An 18,328-nucleotide genomic window follows, 5' to 3' on the forward strand; every position below is an offset into this window, starting at 1 on the left:
TTACTTCAGACTCATTTTCCCCATAGGAGTTAAGCAAGTCCTGGCCTCTCAACAGCTCCTGGGTGGCTGTGAGGAAGAATTGCAGGCCTGGAGAGGAGCCTCTCGGGTAGTGAGGAGCTCAGTCACTTACCTGGGTTGGTGTCCAGTTTGGAGGGCTGTTAAAGAGAGCCCAACAATAGGAACTGACCAACAATAGGAAGTCGCCAATATTCCCACCACCTTAGTCCCAGTTACACCAGCCATGCTACACAAAGTAGGTGTGGGGGTTGCCTTGGATAGAAGCACCCCAGCCAAGACCAGAGGACCCTGAGAAAGGAATGTTTTTCCTGCAAGGGGGCATTGGACTTATGTTTTGGGGAGAGAGAAACTGCCAACTCAGAGTTGCCTTTGGTTCCTTGCACTTAGGAGGTTTTGGGGTTAAGCGGGATTTCCCCCTTGATTCCACGAGGCCTTTCCCAAAGGCCTGCTGCAGACATTGTTCAGGCCAGAGCTGTTCTCAAAATTGTGCAGATCTATCTGAACCCTCTGGACTCTTACTTCCCTGGTCGGCAGGTATTACTGGGGATCAGGAGCGAGAGGTAGAAAAATAGGAAATATTTCCTCTTCCAGGACAGGGGCTGGTGGTGCAGGAGGAGGACAAGTAGCCCTTCCTGGGACCACAGTGAACCTAGGCCTCTTGTCCCCTAAGGGGGGAATGACGTGTGTGTGTGTGTGTGTGTGTGTGTGTGTGTGTTGATCTTTCTCTGACTAAAAGCAAAGACATTTAATCTTGGTTTACCTTGAGCCCATTTCCTGCAGGCATATGTGAGTGATGACCGATATCTTTCTAATTCCCACTCTGGTGACACTGGCTGAGTGTTTTTTGGGGGTGGGGTGGGGGCGTCTAAGTCAGTCCTGAATTTCCTCCATTGGAGTCAGCTCTTGGAGTGAGATAACGAAGATTGAGACATTGACTCCACAGGCCCTGGACGGGTTAGGCTGGCTGTGAAGGCCATCCCCTGGGGAAGCTGGTTGTCTTCAGGCCTTAACCCCTCACCCCACCTAAGTGTCTTCACTTAGAACATACAGGGTCGAATTTAGGCCACTCAGGCCCAGAGCCCGATTTCCTGCCATCTAGATCTTAAAAGGGAAAGGAAATCCTTTCAGGCCCATTATTCCCGTCCACAGCAGCCCTGTGCGCTCGGCCAGGGAGTCCAGGGAGATGTGGGCCCAGAGCTGGCAGTGACCTGTGACTCTGAGTTCCTCCACAGCCAGGGAGAGTAGGAACCTTGCCCAGGAGCTGAAGATGAGGCCCACAGAGGGACATGTGGAAGGGCCAGATCCTGTTTTGCTGGCCAACTTCCTGGGTCCAAAGCCGCCTTTCCCACCCTCTGCCCAGGATCCTGGGGAACCTCTGGTTTGGGGGCCTGCACAAAGTCTTCGCGGGGTAGATATAGCCTCTGTAGCTGCTGGCTCTATAACCCATGGTCTGGCTGTTGGCTACAGGCCTTGAAGCAGCTTGAAAAAATGCTATTTTGGCCATTGGTCAGTGGCTCTCCTTTCCCGGCCTCGATGCCTATTGGCAGGAGGAAGGTGGGCGTCTGCTGTGCCTCAGTGGCACTCTGGGGAAAGATGGCCTCTGAGGGCCAACGGAGAATCTGGGGCTGCCTTAAATTGGATTTCGTGGTCAATCGGATCATGAAGTCCTGGTAACTGAAGGGGAGGGAGGGTCATGGTAGGAGGGAGGAACCATGGCTTGAAAGAAGAAGAGGTGCCAGAGCTCACGTCCCAGTTCTCCTACCAACTTGTGCCTCGAATGAACAGCTAGACCTTGGACTTTTCAGCTCTATCTCCAGAGATTACTTGGAGGCTCAAGTGAACCATCAGTAATGACATTTTCTTAAATGTGAGGTAGTCTTCGTGTTCATTAACTCAGAAGTTCGTAACAACCCTGTGGAGGAAAGTTCCATACCATCCCCATTTTACACATGGAGAAACTGGGTGCAGAGGAGTTCATTAACACAGTGAGAAAGGGCTGGGACTCGAACCCAGGCAGAGTAGCATAGGCTGGCACACGGAAGACACTGGGCACAGTCCCTGTCACTCAGCAACTGCAGAACCACCAGGGTTATTTCTCATCTCCCTTGCCTCTGGTGGCAATTTTGCAGGACTGGAGAGGCGGCCAGTTGGATTGGGTGACTCTGCATACGCCCCTCCTCCAAGTGGCATGACCTCATGTCCTAGGGAGGCTCTGGATTGGTGTGTTCGGAGGAGGGTTCCTGGGAGGAGGGGGCAGGCCACCCCCTCGGACTTTCCCCTTCTCTGTCTGCTGGGGTTGGCTTCTGTTAATAATCCACAGAGCAAAGGGTGCCCCAGGCACCTTGGAGCGTTGGTCCTGTGCCCTTCCTCCCCTGGAGTCCCCCACCCCTGCACATGGTCAACGGTTAAATCATGTCTGGCTGGACTGACTGGAACGCCACCTGAGTTTAATGGGTGAGGAGGTGGAGGTCAGTGGGCTCCTGGCTGCCCCTTGGCTACCTTGAGAATGGGCCTTCAAGGCCTGCGGGATTCAGAGGACAAAATCTTGCCATTCCTTGGGGTCAGGCCAGCACTGGAGGCTGTGGAGAAACCTGGCCCGAGGGCCTGCAGTGCTTTTTGGAGGAGCTCCAAATGGTTCTATCTGAGCTGCTGTCATGGGCAATTCGTCTCTGTGGAGCTAGGGCAGGGGCTGCCCCTGAGAGCCACTGATGGCCAGGGGTGAGGATGCCTCCTACTCATTTGGGCTGTTTGCAGTTGTTTTGAAATGTTGGCAAAGCTGTAGTCTCAAGGTACAGGGCTGTGAGTGACGGCTGTACCTGCCCCATTGGCTTGAGGTACAAAGCAAATAAATACTGGAAATGGTCAAACCTAGGGCAGGTTGTCTCTGACTCCCAAACTGTATCTCAGTGGGGAGGAGTTCGTGATCACACAGGGAGGATCTCGTTTCTGCTGCCCTAGTACTCCAGAGGTGAGGAACTGCTTTTAGAGGCAGAGGGACCTGGGTTCAAGTCCTTGATCACCTGTAATGTCATTTGGTGACCTTAAGCTACAAACTTAGTAAGCAATTTAGAACCCCATTTCCTCATTTGCAAAACAGGATGAGGATGAGGATGATGGTGATAATCACACCTGGTTCAATGGTAAATTGCGGCACAGTCACACAATGGAATACTATACAGCTCCATAAAAGAACAAATGATGGATGTACCTCAGAGTGGATGAATTATAAAACCAAAATTGAGTGAAAGAAATTAACCACAAGAGAGCACACATTGTGTGAGTGCACTTATATGAAGACCATGAGCAGGCAGAACTGGTCCATGATAAGAGTTGGATGGTAGAGTGTATACATATAAAATCCATGGAGCTGTGCACTGAGGATTTGGGCACTTTACTGTAAGCTACACTTCAAAACCAAAAACCTGTAGAGTTGGTGTGAGTGTTAAATAATATGCACAAGAAAAAAAGAAAAATTCAGTGCCTGACCCATTATAGGAACTTAATAAATTGTGGCTATTTTTTAAAAGAGGAGCAATGGGAGATTGTACTGCTGCGGTCCCTTTTCTTTTTTTGGTACCAGGGATTGAACTCAGGGGCACTCGATCACGGAGCCACATCCCCAGCCCTGTTTTGTATTTTATTTAGAGACAGAGACTCACAGAGTTGCTTTTGTTGAGTCTGGCTTTGAACTCATGATCCTCCTGCCTCAGCCTCCCAAGCCGCTGGGATTACAGGCGTGCGCCACCATGCCTGACTCTGTGGTCCCTTTTATGGAAGGAGGGACTGGTGAACGCCCTGCCTGGGAAGTGGGATTTGAATCCTCACACGGCTCCCACCTATCTGTTCTACCCCTTTGGTGAACAGGTGTTGCTCTGGGGAGAAGTTAAATTCACAGTAATTTGGGCACCAACCCGGTGGCTACTTAGTAAATGCAATCATCTATGTGAGGAAAGAGTTTTTCACTTTGCAGATTCAGCCTGCATGTCCTGTAGCTCGTTTCAGCACCTCGCTGCTGTGTAGGAGGTAGAGAGCAGCCCGCTTGGGGGCCAAGTGGACTCTGAGGGGTTGAGAGAAGAGAGCCTGGGCTGCTGTCCCAGGGGTCGTCACGGGAGCGGTTTGCTGCCCATCCTGATCCGCGCTTCCTCAGGCTGAACGGGCTTGGAAGCCTCCAAGCTGCCTTAGCGGGACGTGGGGTTGTCCCCCAGCCCTGCCCGTCTTCAGTCCCAGGGTGCACGGAAGACTCTCGTGGCTGGGGTAGCACCACTTTTGCCCGCTGCTGCTGCTCTGGGAGATGTTCCTGGCTCCTGAGAGGAAACACCCAGCTCAACCGGTAGCTGCAGCCCCCCAAGGCTTCTGGGGTGAGTTCCTGGGGGCTTTGTGCCGTGGGTGGCCGGCATTCACAATGACCTTAGTCTGAGTGTTCTGGAAGGGCCCCAGGCTTGGGTGGGCAGCAGGGCAAAACGCAAGGTGTTTGCTGTCGGGGGACCTTCTTGAATTTGGTTCTTTGGGCCCCTCACCTGCCTTGGTTGCCTTCTAGCCTTGACGGGCAGTCCTGGATTTGTGACGCTGCTCAGCCACACAGGCTGTCTGGCCTGGGGGGAGTGCTTACCCTCTCTGAGACTCGTTTTTCTCCTCTAAGCATGGGGCGCAGGGGGCATGCTCAGCTGGCCCACGTGGCAGGGCTGTGGGAAGTCGGGGGAGATGGGGAGGAGGTCAGGAGAGCCCGGAGCAGCCGCAGTCCCCAGAGTGACAGAGCCCTTCCTCCATAGGGACTTTAGTGCCATAACCTGGCACTTCCCTGTCTCAGCTCATCCTCTCTCAAATTCTCACGTGGCGTGTATGTCGTAGATGATTCTTCAAAATTTACATAGTAAAAGAAATACACCGAGCCCACATTGTGAAGATGTGCCATGCCAGCCAGCGCCACTGGGCTCAGTCTTTGATCACATGGTCTCGGTGGCTAATACGTGTGTAGGTATATCGACCCCATTGTACAGATGGGGAGTCAGGCTTGGAGGTTAGGAGTCCCAGTTAGCCAGCCGTATACCACCTAGCCAGGACCCAGGTCTGTCTGGTCCCAACACCCAAGTTCTCAGCCTCCAGTTGGGATAGGAGACTAAAATCACAGGACATCCCTCTCCCGGACATGCAGGGTCATGGAGGAGACTGTCTCCTCTCGGCCTGTCCTTCCCTGAGATCAGCTGGTGCTCCCTGCACTCTGGGGAGGCTGGGTAGTGGGTGGAGGTTGGGTTTGGTGTCTCTTTTGCCAATGGGGCAAACAGGTAGGACGTGGTGACAGAGCCTGCCGGAACCCAAGCCCACCGAGTGCTGCGTGGCTGGCGGTGGAGGGAGCCGTATGTTCTCTCTTAGAGGGGTGTTGTCTTGCCTGATGAGTGATTGGAACCCAAGTTAGTCAGGAGCCTAATGGCTCATCTGATTTCCCTCTAATCAGCTACCAGCCGTAGTCTCCCTGACACTCACAGCCTTCCGGCCGGCTGCGGAAGGAACCAGCTGGAGTCAGTTCTCTTTTCAATTGTGTTGGTGTATCTCTTTTTCCTTCTTTCTCTTCTTTTTCCCCAGTCTTCTCCCCTCCCTTTCTTCCTCCTCCTCCTTCTTCTTTTTCTTTCTTTCTTTCTTTTTTTTTTTAAATGATATTGGAAATGAACCCAGGGGCACTTTACCAGTAAGCTACATCTAGTCCTTCTTTATCATGACACAGGTAAATTGCTGAGGCTGGCCTTGAATTTGCGATCCTCCTGCCTCAGCCTCCCAAGTTGCTGGGGTTACAGGCGTGCCCCGCAGCACCTGGCTTGGCGTATCTTCTTCTGAGAGAGATGTCCGTAGTTATTAAATTGCATTCCAGCCGTCCCCCTCCACTCGAGGAAGTTGTTGATTCCTGTTAACGCAGGGTTCACAGGGGGGCAGTACTAGATTCTCAGATCTGTGGCCAGCAGCAGAAGCCAGCCAGGGAATAGTGGGAGGAAGAGCCACTGTGTCCGGCTGGGGAAAGGCAGCCTGGGTTCTGGGCACTTCAGTGAGCGGCACAGGAAGGCCTGCTTCCTCAGACCCCTTTTTACGCTCATTACTGACCATTGGCTGCCCATCCTGGAGCCCCGAGAGGCCCTGGGCAAGCAGGCAATTGGTTCATTTGGACTTGGGGACTCAGATGAAAGCTGAAGTATTTTTGGCTTTTCTTGACCTCTGCTTGTCTCTCTGGGCACCTTGCAGCTTTTGATTGAGTTTGGAGCAGAGAGGCCTCTTTTTAAAAAAAAGTACTTGTTGTTTTTAGTTATACATAGCAGCAGAAAGCATTTTGACACATCACACATAAATGGAATATAACTTCTCATTCTTGTTGCACATGATGTAGAATCTCACTGGTCAGGTAGTCATATATGCACAGAGGGTGATAATGTCCCATTCTAGTATCCTTTCTCTCCCCCGCCCCCTCCCTTCCTTTCACTCCCCTCTGACTAATCCAAAGTACCTCTATTCTTCCCTAGCACCCACCCGCTTTATTGTAAATTAGCATCTGCTTATCAGAGAAAACATTTGGTCTTTGTTTTTTTGGGATTGGCTTACTTCACTTAGCACAATAGCCTCTAGTTCCATTCATTTACCTGCAAATACCATAATTTCATTCTTCTTTAAGGTTGAGTAATATTCCATTGTTTATATACACCACAATTTCTTTATCCATTCATCTGTTGAAGGACATCTAGGTTAGATCCCCAGCTTAGCTATTGTGAAGTGAGCTGCTATAAACATTGATGTGACTGCATCACTGTAGTATGCTGATTTTAAGTCCTTTGGGTATATGCTGAGGAGTGGGATAACTGGGTCAAATGGTGGGTCCATTCCAAGTTTTTAGAGGAATCTCCACACTGCTTTCCATGGTGGTTGCACAGTTTGCAGTCCCACCAGCAGAGCATGAGTGAACCTTTTCCCCCACACCCCAGAGAGGCCTCTTCTTGCTTGCATTGAACACCACACCTGAATCAGGCAATGCATGTGGAACCACGGGGGACTCCTTCAGCATGTGGTCTGACACTCTAGGAGTGCATGAAGAGGGGCTGAGGGAACTGCACTTTCTCCTCATACAAGTGCACCAACTGTCACTGGAGGACTGGAAGTCCATCCCAACGTGAAGGCAAACCTGGGGGTTAGATGTTGGCATAACTACAAGTCATGCACACAGCCTGCTTTGGGGGCTGGAGGGGACCAGTTCCACCCTAGCCATCACTTGCTAATGGACCTGGGAGATCACTTCCTGTTTCTAGGTGTCCATTTCCTTGTCTATGAAAGACCGAGGTCAGATTAGAAGGGTTCTTTTATGATTCCACCAGTGTCTTCGAAAGCAAAATGCACACACTTTCCTTTTTGGAAATGTCAAATTTCCTTCAGATGCTGAAGGACAGTGGCGTGGATGTTGTAAAACCCTAACTAGAGTTATAGACGCAAGGGAGTTGGTGTGTCCTGTTAATGATGTCAGGTGACTCACACAGACAGGTCCGAGACTCTGGAAGTTGGCTGTCTGGCCCTGCTTTGAAGTGGTGGTTTTAAACACTTTTATGAACTGTAGGTTGGATGAGAACATGTAAGTCATCCCCTTGGTATGCTGTATTTTCCCAAACATGCTATTTCCAATTAAAACATTGAAACACACTGTCTTATTTTAGGACCGAGCCTTACATTGGAACATGCTGCTTGACATCTATGAGCTGACTGGTTTCTGTGACACTCAGAAAAATGAGTTGCTAAAGTTGGAAGTCCCAGGGAGGTAGATCTGGGCCCAGTCCAGGGAAAACCTTCTAACGAGCTGGCCTTTGGCGGTAAGGAGTTTCCTGTTGTTGGTAATGGTCAAAAGAAAGCTAGGAGCTACCTGGTCCCCCATCTCCGGCACACTACCATGAGTCCCTTCTCTCTCTTGGTAGGACCATACTGGTTTAATGCTTGAAATCTTATCACTCTCCGAAAGTGCCACAGTGATTTAATTCTTTACTTGTTTGCTATCATGCCACCCAACTTGAAGATAGATCTGGCGTGGCAGGTGCCTGGGCTCTATGGCACAAATACTGAAAGGACAGCCTTTTGCCACTGGCCTCGGTTTCCTATCTTCTAAGAACCCATCATTCTAAAGGGATGGGGTCCTTAAAAAACCTGGTCGTGGACGTTTGAGGGCTCCGTGGGGTCCCTCACATGGAATGAGCACGAGGATTCAGGCGTGTGGCCGCCCACTGGCTGCACGTCCTCCAGTGAGTCACCCAAGCCTCTGGGTCTCAGTTGTTTCAAGTGTAAAAGGAGATTTGGATTCGGTTCTCTTCCAGCCCTCGCCTGTCAGATGACCTTGTGATGCAAGTACTGTGTGTTTACACTCACTCCTCTGTTCTCAAACTGTTTGTTCAACTCTCTTTTATTAGGGGTTTTATGCCTATTAAAACAGGGGAAAAAGTAGCCTTGGGACGCAGAGAGCAAACACAAGTGCAAGTGAATTGCATTCTGCACAACAAATTGTAAGGACTACAGCGAGACTCGAAGGGAAACGGCTATTTAACTCAATAGTCACCAGGCCCAGATGAGCAGTTGAAGGTTTTTCTCCTGATATAGTTTCACCACCTAACAGTGCACCGGGCACAACAAACCTAAGACAGACATTCCTCAGTGTCCTCAGGGGACTCGTTCCAGGACCCCTCTGTAGATACCAAAATCTACAGATGCTCACGTCCCTTGTAAAAATGGCACAGTAGTTGCATATAACCTATGCAATTCTCCTGCATACTTTATATCGTCTCTATATTACAGGTGATACCCAATATAATGTTCGTGTGATGTGACTTGCTGTTACACTGCACTGTTTGTGGAGTAACGACAAAGTCTGTATGTGCTCAGCACAGATGCACTTAAAATAGCTTCGGACGTGGATGGTTGAATCCGGGAATGCAGGACCTGAGCATATGGAGAGCTGACTGTATTCTTTGATTTTAAATGTACTTTATAATTGGAGTCACTTTATACTTCCATTTTTCTCTCTGCCCTCTCCAGGAGATGGTAAGTGAGCCTGGATCACTCCATTTTCCTGGTGAAAAATTAAAAGTAAGCTATTCTTCATGACGACATTAAAAAAAAAAAAAAAAAAAAAAAAACTCTTATTATTGCAATGGTAGGTGCATGTTGACATAGAAGTCAAGAGATGCCTGTTTTCCATTTAAGTAAACTTGCTTTCTTTTCTTCTCCCTCCCTCCCTCCATACCCCCTCTTTTCTTTCTTCCTTCCTTCCTTTCTTTTTCTTCCTTCCTTCCTTTCTCTTTCTTTTCTTTCTTCCTTCCTTTCTTCCTTCTTTTTCAATAATAGTCCAGCTTTCTAGTATCTGAAAAAATTGGGATATCTGGCCACAGAAGGCTTGTGTCCCTTTTGGATCAGCAAAGTGGTTCTAAGTAGTATCTCTTTCTTTTAAGATGGGCTCATGCTCTCCAGTTTGCCCCAGTCCCCACCACTCTTTATAATCCCCAGAATCTCCTGAAGGTTTTTTATGACAATGGTAGAGAAATATTTTTCTGTACCCATATTTTTATCAAAATAAAAGTCAAAGAGGACCGTGTTTAAAAAAGAAGTGGTAGGAAAAAAGTCTATTACTTCACACATAGAAAAAAGGAGGCTTTGTTGAAGGAATTCAGCCACCAGCCTCACTCCTGGACAGTCCCTGCTGGGCTCCTGCACCTGCTGTGCCTGTGGACAACATGGCAGGTTATGTAACAGAGGCACTACCTTCAGAAGAGTCCTAAGAACTGAGATTTATTAAGGGCTTCTAATATGTGCCAGGTGTTATGCACTTAACCTTCCCAACGACCCTGCTATCATTCCCTGCCTCTCAGAGGAGGAAGCAGGTGCAGAGAAGTTAACCAACATGCCAAGATCATATGACTTCTTGAAGGCGGAGTCGGGATTTAAATGTAGGACTGCCTGACCCCAGAATCTACATTTACTTTTTTTTTTTTTTTGGTACTAGGAGTTGAACTCGGGGGCACTTGACCACTGAGCCACATCCCCAGCCCTTTTTTCTATTTTATTTAAAGACAGGGTCTCACTGAGTTGCTTAGGGACTCGCTGAGTTGCTGAGGCTGGATTTGAACTTGGAATCCTCCTGTCTCAACCTCCGATCTGCTGGGATTACAGGCGTGAGCCACTGTGCCTGGCTGTACATTCACTTTTGCTCCTTCTGTGTCTTGAGGCTCTAAGACAGATATCTTTGGCTTGGGGTGATGCATAGGTGCTGTGTGTGTGTGTGTGTGTGTGTGTGTGTGTGTGTGTGTGTGTGTGTGTTTTGTGTCTCTCTACTAGAATATGAGCTTACATGAGAGCAAAGGTTTTGGTTCCTTTTATTCCTTGCTCTGTGCCAGTGCAGTGCCCAGAGCAGTGCCGGGGTGTCACAGGCACTGGGGATCTGAACTTGTACCTCTGAGTTCCCCAGCCTGCTGGGGGCTCAGGTTGGGCCTTTGGCCAGATCTGGGCAGGGTGAAAAGAATAGGTGGGACAACCAATTTGCTCCATACCTTTCTGTTCCAAGTCTCCCTCTTCTCTCTTGCCTTCTCCACCCTGCAGACCATGAGCTGAGATAGTTGGTGGATTGAAAAGTGAAGGAAAACCACTCTCTGCTCATAAAGCCAGCTGGCGGAGAAAGTGGGCTGTGCAAGGTGTGCCCTTGGGCAGGGGCAGTGGGTTAGGGGGCAGTGTCTAGGCAGCTGGTTCCTGATTGATGTGGGGGACTCAGCGATACCTGCAGCGAGGGGCTCTGACTGCAGTGATTGGGGGTGGTAGCCCACCTCGGCTGCTCACCTGCCTTAGGTTTTTAGAAGCGAACTGAGATGAGGACTGAGTGGTGATACCAGGAAACACTAGTAGGTGAGCTGGGAGTGAATCAGAGGAGGAAAGGTGGCCAGTCAGCGTTCCTTATCAAGGTAGTCATTGCCCTGGGTGGCTGGGCTTTAATGCTGTTGGGAGGATCTGGGAACCAGTGAGGGGCACGTGCTTCAGTGCACACAAGGGGTGAGGGACTGGAGTATTTTTTGGGGGGGTACCTGGGATTGAACTCAGGGGAACTCAACCATTGAACCATGTCCCCAGCCCTATGTTGTATTTTATTTAGAGACAGGGTCTCCCTGAATTGCTGAGCACCTCACTTTTGCTGAGGCTGGCTTTGAACTCACCATCCTCCTGCCTTAGCCTCCTAAGTCGCTGGGATTACAGGCGTGCGCCACGGAGCCCTGCGAGACTGGAGCATTTGTACACCAACTCCCTCAATCATGTGTTGAAGGCTGCTTGGCACTTCCGGCTGCCTGTAGGGCGACTAGAGATTACCCACAGGCAGAGACGGGGTCTGGCAGCTGGGGTTGGACAGATGTGTACTGAAGGTGAAGGCATCTGCAGTCCCCTATGCCCATGTAGGCAGGGCATTACAGCTAGAGCTCCGGGTGCTTTGCAGAGGGACTGCCTCTGTCCTGTATCAATATGTCCTGTATGTAATAGACCACCCCCCAAATTAGTACTTCAAACTGCCATTTATTTAGTTTATAATTCAGTGAGTGGGCAATTTGAACTAGGCTGAGTTGGATGATTCTAGACTCAATGGAGCCTTCTTGAATACCTGTGGTCAACTGTTAGGAGGGCCAGGGGCTGGCTGGTCCAAGATAGCTTTGGTGGGACTGCTGATCTCCAACCTGAATGGTCTCTCCTCCTCCAGCAGGTGAGCTGGGGCTTGTTTTCACGGGGTAGTGGCACTTCGGTAGGATGAACCCGGGCAGGCAAGGGCCCTGGAGGCTGGGCTTGGAACTGGCGCTTTATTTCCATATTCTATTGGCCAGAGCAAGTCACAAGGCCAGCTCAGATTCAAGGGGTGGGGAAATAGAATGTGCCTCTCAGAGGGAGAAGCTACACAGTCATGCTTTGGAGGATAGAAACAGGAAGAGGAACACTCACAGCCGTTCTTGCAAATAATCTACCACATGCCCATGTCCTTGGGCATCTTGTGATCTGGTGAACAATCAAAACCAGTGTTTGTTCTACTACTTTAGACACAGTAGGAGTCAGAAGCTGTCTGGCTCTAGTGTGGGAAAGTCTCTGTCCTACAATGTCTCTTTCACTGATGTTTTCTGTTAGACCTTGTCCTTCCCTTTGGTCATCTTTCAGAAAGCAATTGTTTCTGAGGGGTAGCCTATTATGTCTCTATTTATTGAGCAGTAATTCCATGTTGGTGGAGAGAGCAGTAAAGAGTTGAGTTCATAGTGAAGTTGGGTCAAGGATACATAATTTTAGTAGCTTACTTTCTTTCCTGTTTGGTACTGAGGATTGAACCCAGGGCCTCATGCATGCTAGGCAAGCACTCTACCACTGAGCCATAACTCCAGTCCTCTTACCTTTGATATTAAGACATGGAGTCCCCAGTGATTTAATGGAAGGTTCTTCTTCCAAGCCAGGAAGTAGAGACATTCTTGGACTATCTCTATATGGGAAGCTGAATATGAACTTAGCATATAAATTTCAAGTGTTCTCAGGTCAGGGTTGACTTGCATGAGGGGCCCTCACCTGCTCATAATCCTCCCTATGCTCCCCATTTTCCAAATGGAGAAACTGAGGCTCCTGAAGAGTTTGCCCAAGGTTATGGAGGCCGTCAGGGCTGGAGACCATATCCTTTAGTTCTAAATCCAATCCTCATCACAATATCTTATCACAGTATCTCATTACTAATCTGGAATCCACTCCAATGCATTGAAAGGACATGATTTTGAGATTTGAGAGTAGGCATCCTTCAACATGTGCTTTTAGAATTTTCCAGCTACACCTTCAGGGAATCGACCCCAGCTCCCCTTCCTTACATCCCAGCAGGTGAAGTCTTCCCACTCTCCAGTCCACACAGCCCTCTGTCCCGCTGCACACCACAGCTAGAGCCAGGGTCTTTGCATCTTCCTACTCTGCCATCACCAGCTCTGGTGGCTGGTGCACAGGGGGCAGTCGGGGAATGTGGGGAACCACGGGGTCAGCAGGTTCATCTCCCTTGGGCATTGATTCCTCTAGATGAGTTATTGGGAAAGAATAATCCTATAACCCATATCTCTACCTACTGTGTAGTAGACAGTATGTTTTGAAGAGTAGTGCTTTTTTATCTTTCAAATTAATGCAGAGAAATTCTTATTTGCAGAAGCCACTTCCCGAGACAGCTCTGGGTCTTCTAGAGATGGCACGCTCTCCTTGACAGGCAGTAGGGGTATTTGCTGAAATAACCCTCACTATCTGAGTGGCTCATTTGGTGTCTACCGTATGTCCCAGGACAACGGACGGCACCGTTTCTCTTTCTGTTGCTAGATAACTTGTCTCCTCTTCATGGCATTGCTAAATTACACTCTCCTTGAAGCTCTCATAGTAATAATGGGAAGCACCTACTATGTGCTAGGATTGGGACTGGGATGAGGGTCAGTCAAGCTAAGTACTTAGCATTAAAAAATATAAGGAGGCACTCAGGTGCCTGAGAGTGAGTACTGGGTCCTTTGTGAACAATGTCACCCTGTCCTTTACTTACATTTTTGTTTTTTTGTCCACGTAATCCTGACAACAGCCTCACTTTGCAGATGGGCAATACCTGGAGCACAGGGTGGTTAAGAAACTTGTCCAAGGTGGTACAGCTGGTTCCAGCATATGACTAGCGGACACCAACATTATCTCGCTGGGTTTTACAACAGTCCTGAGAAGTCGTCGGCCCTGTGTTGTATTGATCCATGATAGCTGGCGCCTGAGTTTTCAGGCATCTTGTGGTCAGTTTTTAAACACAGCCATTATGAAACATGAAGTCATACAAATGTACAATTAGGTAAATCAATCGCACTAAAATCAGAAGTAATTACTACCCCAAACTCTCGTTCTGTTTCAACTGTGCCCCAAGAGCACTGCTACTCTGGTGCAAAAATCCCTTCTCGGTAGAGTGGGAAGAGGCTGGCTCCTCCCTGGCCCAGTCGGAAGCCACTTCTTCCGGTCATTCTCTAGGGCGGATACATTGTAGGAAACAGCCACTGAGGACGCTAGGAAGACAGACGCCCACTTCCCATGTGCTGGGCACGGGCAGTAGGAAGCCCTAGGCTTGAGCATTCTGGAGACCTCTCCCTGGGGCCCAGAAGAAACAGGCTTCTTCAGGGGGTGATATGGCATGAGTAGCCCATGGGCCCAGAGGGTGGTGATGGGAGAGGTTGTGTTCTGAGGCTGGGGAGGCTGGTGTATAAGAGCCAGCTTGGCCTAGACACCAGAGAGGCCTGGCTTTAACTCTTGGCCTCTCTCTGACTGTTTGAAGCTGGGTGACCTCAGTCAAGACATTTAACTTCTCTGAGCCTCGACATTTTTCCATCTGTAAAATGGGTGAACACTTAGCTTATAGACACTTACAGAGTTGTCCAAAGATAAAAATGAAAACATGAGGCTTTCTAAGACATAAATGGGGGGAATGGGATGAATGTTAAATGAATGAACACCAATAGCAGTTGTGCACCAGGCACTCTGGGAGGCTCGGGGGATTCCACGAGGGTAGGTCAGAGTCCTAAATCCAGGACTCTGTGCAGAGAGTCAGGGAGACCAATGCAGAGAGCGGGTGATGGCGGATGTGGCAGTGCTGTGGCAGGGCCTGGGGGAGAGGCCGGGAGTGCAGAGGACAGGTCCTAACTGCTCAGGTGCAGGCACTCGTCGGCACTTGTCCTGAGTCCTACTTTGTGTTTGAGGGTATTGTGGGGGACAAGTATGAATGTAATAAGTTCAATAATACAAGCAAGAAAATGTTCGGAGACTAATGTAGAAGAAACAAGAGAGTGAAGAATGTAGCACCTGGCCCCTTGAGTGGGCAGAGAGGAAGGGCCCTTCCTCAGGCTGGCTAGACCTGCAGGCGAGGGGCTGCCAGGCTACAAAGAAGCTCCGGGTGCTCCTGCTCTTCTCCATCTGCTGCAGGGGCCACATCTGTCCACCACTGGTTGGCCCACCTGTCCGAACCGGGCTCTAGCTGGCCAGAGCGTCCCCAGTCACAGACACCAGGTGAGCTGGGTACGCGGAGAGAGCCGGAGTGCAGACGCTCCCTTGAATTCTTTTCTGGGGTGAGGAACAGGCTTTCAACGGATGTCTACCCATCCTGCCCCGGCCTTCGCTCAGCTTAGTCAGGTGGACCCTCCTGGGGTGAGGAACCAGTTTCAGGAAGAGTCTGGAGATGGTAAGAGACTGCAAGCCAGATGCGGCCCTCCCAGCCCCCGTCCTCCTGTCAGGCCCCAGCAGGTGGCCTTCTGGCTTTCTCAGAGGCGGCGCTGGCCTGCCTGCCCTTCATGAGGGGAGTCTCGCCTGTGTGTCTGCAGTAGGAGGAGAGGCAGACAGGCCCCAGGTGTGACATCAGGTGTGACATGTTGGAGCCTGGGAGACACAGGCTCTTGGGCGTGTCATTGCACTTTACCAAGAAGCACCCAGTGATGCACCCCAGTGATGCTTGTCACTCATCTGTGACAAGCAGTAAGAAAGGCACCACATGGTGATGGGGTACTCGACGGCATTCCTCAGGCCCGTGGCATTACCAAGGGAACTGTTTTTGACATTAGGGGAAGTCAAAGTTTTAGCAGATGAAATGCCAGGCTCACTTGGTATAGTGGGGTGCAGGGCTATCCAGTGTGACCCCCTTTCTCTGTTCTTACCATGGCTACACGTGTCTACATGGTCCCTGGGGGCAGGTCCTCAAACAGTGGCATGTGACTTTTCACTCTGCAGCTCAAATTACTCTTGGAGACAGGAACTCATTTTGAAAGAAGTAGGGTGAACCCCATTCTCCTTATGCAGGGTGGAGGCCCGGGGAGCGGGTAGTATCATTGCAAGTGTAGACTCTACAGTCAGAAGGCCTGGGGGTCAATCCTCATGTTGCCCCGTTGATTCTTGTGTAACTTTGGGGGAAGTCACTCTTGGAGCCTCAGTATTCTTCTCTGTGAGATGGCCACAGTAGTGTGTGTCCTCATGGAGAGGTTGCGTGCGGGTGACAGCAAGCTGGAGAGCTGAGCCGGGGCTTCTGGCACTTCTTGCTGTGCAACCCTGGGGGAAGACCAAACCTCCCGACGGACAGGTCTGCTGGTGTGTTCAGTGAGGGCCACATTCCTGACCCGTGTCATTGAATTGCTGTGAATTAGGGGAGACCAAATGAGACTTCTGTAGTCCAGTGCTATAAAGAGCACACAGCTGGTGCTCAATAAACACCGGCCACTGTGGTGATTGTGGCAGGCTGTGGTTAGGGGGGTGGGGAAGGACAGAAAGGAAGCAGCCACCCTTTCTCCACCTGGCTCACTCTGAGTTGGAGCTGGGGCCTGAACTCCCTCAAGGCCAGGCAGGCCTGCTCCTCCTTGGTCCTCCCAGGGACAACCTCCCTGATCTTTGCTCACATCAGTTGGGCCATCAGTCATGCCGGGCTGGTTGGTGACCACCAGCCATGATGGAGCCGCCTCATTTCTCTGGAGCTTGAGTCCCCTAGCTCTGGGGCTGTGGACCTACCTCCTCCCACAACCTGGCCACATTTTTATCCCAAACTTCCTTACTACCCATAATAGTTGGGATTTTCTTGTCTCTAGCAAGCCCCACCTCTCACCTCCTATTGGGGTAGTGGTTAATTATGTGTCTGTGACTCACAGATCAGGGGGGACTGGCTGGGATTGTCTCTTCAGGGCTTTTCCAAATCCCCCTCAACGGGTTTGCTTGGCTCCCAGCAGCAGTGGTCCTCTCTGACCACCCATCTTCTGGTCTACTAAGGTTGATGGCATGGAGGCTAGTGACCAGCTGTTCCCTGTCTCCCTGGAGAAGATTAGGAGCTCGGGTTGCAGCGATGTCTGAGAGCCACAGGGAGAGCAGGCCACCTGGATTGTAGGGCTGCAGCGAAGCCTTGGGCCCTGGAGATCTTTCACAAGTGGGATAGAGTTTCATCTCTCTAGAATGTTTTAGGGCGGCAAGGCCTACCCTGTCCTCTCACAGATGAAGTTCACCTCCCATGAGGGTCTGGGCCTTACTCCTGACCTCCACAGACCTCCATGAGCCCAGGGAACACTCATGGCCTGGACTGCCTTGAATGAGTTTCTTTCTCCAGTACGTGTTTCGTATCTTTAACTGTCTTGAAGGTGAGGTCCATGTCCCGTGGAATGTCCGCACGTCACTTACTGCAGATTTGGCCCTTCCTAGGCATCTACTGAGGCTTTACAGTAACCAGGTGGCTGTCACTCAGAGGAAAGCAGAGCTTGAGAGGATGGGTCCCAGGACAGGGAGGTTCTAAAGAAGCCTTTAAAGGCCTGGGGTTGGGTGCGGCCTCAGCATGGCTGGCTGCTGGTAGGCAGTGGGGCTCAGTGCCAGTAGCAGCCAGAGAAATGGAGGTGGAAAGGAGAGGAAGACAGTTGATCTCAGGTCTTCGCTGACAATCATCCCTGAAATCTTCAGATGGCCCCTGTCTTGGTATCAGGATGGGGTCAGACTGGCAGCCTCCGCTGACCTTGGCTGGCTGGGAGCGGGGCAGGGAGGTGTACATGACGTGTGGCTCAGGAGAGATGGAGACCTGGCTGAGTAGGACCAGAGTATGTGACTCTGACCGGGAGTGGCAGGGGACACAGGCCACTCAAGGTGCCACAGGCCACAGAGCTTCCCCAACAGTCTGGGGAGGTAGCCAGGCCCTGTGTTCTTAAGGAGAAATTGAGTCCTGAGGTTGGCACATGCTAGGTGCCAGAGTCACTCTGGAACTCTTACAGGGTTCTGATCAGTGAGCGCCTGGGCTGACTCCCGTGCAAAAGCAAGAGTGAATAATATTAATACCACCACCCGGGGTCCTACTTCTCATTTGTGTGGTTCATTTTACCAAGGCCTTTGGCGTCTGTTAGTTCAGCACAGGGAAAGGATTAGGAATTTCAGTTACTTCTACTCTTGCCTACTCCCCAGAAACCCTTCACTTGACCCTTCAGGTTTTCTCCTTCCCATTTCCAGGCTGAGAACTTGCACGGGCACCTGGTGCTACGTGCAACTTTGGAGCACGGAAAGAGGAGGGAATCAGGCCATGGGAGCATTTGAAAGGGTGATCCCCACAGCAATCCCACTTCTTCTCCTTGGTCCTAAACCCCTCTCTTCCCAAGAGATGTGCGCCATACCTGGCTTGCCTGGATTTCCAGGAAGGCAAGGAAAGTGGAACTTCCCTTCCTGGATGTCCCAGAAGAGAGGGACTCTGGAATGGCAGGTGGACCAGAGTTCCTGGTATTTTGTTGGCATCACAATAAATCATTTCTTTCCT

Source organism: Sciurus vulgaris, assembly GCF_902686455.1.
Source record: "Sciurus vulgaris genome assembly, chromosome: 2".
Classification (NCBI taxonomy): Eukaryota; Metazoa; Chordata; class Mammalia; order Rodentia; family Sciuridae; genus Sciurus; species Sciurus vulgaris.